Source organism: Priapulus caudatus, unplaced genomic scaffold (assembly GCF_000485595.1).
Source record: "Priapulus caudatus unplaced genomic scaffold, Priapulus_caudatus-5.0.1 Scaffold465, whole genome shotgun sequence".
In the NCBI taxonomy this organism is placed as follows: Eukaryota; Metazoa; Priapulida; class Priapulimorpha; order Priapulimorphida; family Priapulidae; genus Priapulus; species Priapulus caudatus.
Genome location: NW_014577526.1, coordinates 20,406 through 23,331, shown reverse-complemented (window position 1 = coordinate 23,331; position 2,926 = coordinate 20,406).

The following is a 2,926-nucleotide window of genomic DNA, read 5'->3' as shown; positions in this document are numbered from 1 at the left end:
CCTTGAGGTGTATTATAAATACTGGTGTTAGCCCGCGCGGTGTATGGATTGCGCAGCGATGGTGTATCGTTACAATGTCGTTTCGTTGCCCGTGTAAAACTGTCTATGGGCCGGCGTGAGCATTGCGGAATAACGCTGCGCGGCGATATATTGCTTGCGTGGCGCTTGTGTAACGTTCTAACTGCCTGCATACGTGTATTATCCGATATTGCGGGTCGGCGTGTGGCTTGTGTTGCCCGCAGTGTGTGCTATTCGCTGTTGCGCTAGTGCGGGCATTCTGTGCTACAATTTCACGTAAATCAGCTATCTGCTATTCTACGACGGCCATGATACCCGTAGATATCTGTACACTATCGATTACCTTCTGTTTATAGCTCTAATAATTCAATTCCAATCAAGTGGACGCCAATTTGGCCCGCCATTTCTACCGCCTTAGCAAACGTCGTCGGCCTTATTCTTAACTAAAGTCCGTCGTATACTTCTCACTGGCTAAACCCCATCTAGTAGAATGCGTCAATGATGTCGTTCATTTATTGATTAACATGCTAATTTAAATTTATCCGCTAAGCCTATCCTAGCTAACGCTTCTAATCTCTTAGCAAAAGGCTGGTACACTCTCGTTGCTTTTCTGCTCGGAGCGTTTAAATTTCTGTTATGGCTATAGGTTTAGCCGAAGTTCTCCCATAACGTTTCGTCGAATATTTTTAACACGTCACTCCACATCGATTGCGGGCGGACCGACATAATCTCGCGAGCAGGTATCAGCGGTTCGCCTGTGGCCGTCAACAGACGTTAGAGCGACTCTTACTCGTCGCTGTGATTCATTCTCATCAAATTATAAAAAGCTGTTGTAAGCGTTAATAACATTGTCCAAAATTCGTGTCATTCGAGGGATTCCACAGTCTGATTGGCCAGTGCCCCAGTCGGTCAAGCCATGCTAACAGATGCGCGTGCTGTTATTTGGCTTGGTTTACGCGCGATACTCTCTGCTTCCACGCGTGGACCGTTTGACCACGCGTTCTTACTCGTGGTCGCCGCGTACGGCTCTTTTTTCGACCCAACCACATCACATGCCGCGGGTCACAGGTCGTCCTACGCGGGCGGGTCAAGTCGCCACCTTAGCCTCATTAACGTTTCTTAATAATATTACAAATTATTTTACTCGTCCTACATATTAATTCTGTGTTTACAACAGGACTTCGAGCTTAGTGACAGACAGCTTACTCGCATCGTATAATCTGACTTCGAGACGTATAGAGGTTATTTTAAAAACAGCCCAAAAAATTACTAGATGCCCAGACTTCAGGAATTTGCGGACGGTTTGCAAACTATTTTCATAGGTGCTTAAACCGCCTCAGGAGATTGTGCAGCATGCGCAGTTTTACGGGTTTTAGAGCGGTACTGCTTGTCAGTTTATTTCTACCATACGAATGATGATCGCTCCGACACCAACTTACGACAGACTGAAGTGGGCTTCCTGTGATCATGCTGGACAGATTGCAGATACTTTATGACGGTGAGACGCGAGGATCGCCCAGCATATCACAGATGATAATTCCACGCGGGATTTAGGGTGGCTTGGTTAGTGGAGGTATAAGTCCCGTCCCTCTGCAGACTCGAACCGACGCGATTCGAGACAGACCTGGTTAGCGGACGCTAAGGCCGGGTGCTAGCAAGGTTACTAACGTCCATATGTCTATCGATGTTAATATGCGGGCAACGTACAGAAAGATTGCCCGTCAATTTGGAAAGTGCTAGGGTGCGATACGCAAGAGCCTCGCGGCTAAGTCAGTGAGGTTCGTGCAGCCATCGACGCGGATGCCGGCTAAGTTTGAGCAGGGGCATTCACCAGAACCCTCTTATTGCGATTGTAATGGGGGAGACATTCGTAACAGCTGAGATAGACACTGGGGCTAGGGTTTCACTGTATCACTCTTCTCTGGTTAAAGCCTTGGCGAAGAGCCTTCGCAAGATTCCGCGGAATTCTCTTGAGAGGGTTTTTGGTAGGCTAGGTCGGGGAGTGGGCTTATCGAGCTCGAATTCCGACTCGCTGAGCGCAGTTTTTGCACGTTATTTTGTTGTAGCATGAGTTGCGATTTGACGTACTGCTGGGCATGATTTTCTGTAATCTGTCAGGTTCTTAGTGTAGACTTTTGTCCGGCAAGTTTACTATGTTAGGCCCTTTTTAAGACGTTTCGCACAGTGATTCATTTTCCATTGCTGCAGATTGCTCTGCGACGTAGCGGATGAGATTAGTTACGCCATAGCCCGCCTCATCTAGGGCGTATGATCCGCTGATGCGGGTATACGATTGAGCTATGGGCGACTGCCCTTGTTTGAGTCCACTTTAGAATATTTCGACCCCCCTTCGGGCTTCATCGTTTTGTTGAGACTCCCACCGTGCGAGTGCGTTACAAGCCTCCCCGTGGAGTGCGTGAGACTCCCCGTGGAGTGCGTTGAGACTCCCCCGTGGAGTGCGTTGCGACTCCCCCCGTGGAGTGCGTTGAGACTCCCCCCGTGGAGTGCGTTGAGACTCCCCCCGTGGAGTGGCAACTTGAGACTCCCGTAGAGTGCGTGAGACTCCCGTGCGAGTGTGATTATACTCCCCCGCCGAAGTTCTGTGGTAAACTCCCCCTGGCGGAGCTTGGTGGAGGGCTCCCCCCGGCGGAATCCGCGTTGCAGACTCCTGTTTCGCGGCACGAGGACAGTGGGGCACAGCTGCTGGCGGACGCCTCGATCGCATTTTTTTTCAATATGCGATGTCCTCATTAATCAACTAGGGTTTACCGCGGTGTCAGTCTGTTGTTGATACGGGCGACGTTCGCCATTCGTCAACAGTCGTACGCAATGGCTGGACCCAAAGTGCGAAAGTTTGCAAATAACCAGGTTGGATTGCATGTTGCGAGACGGCATTGTTGAGCCTCTT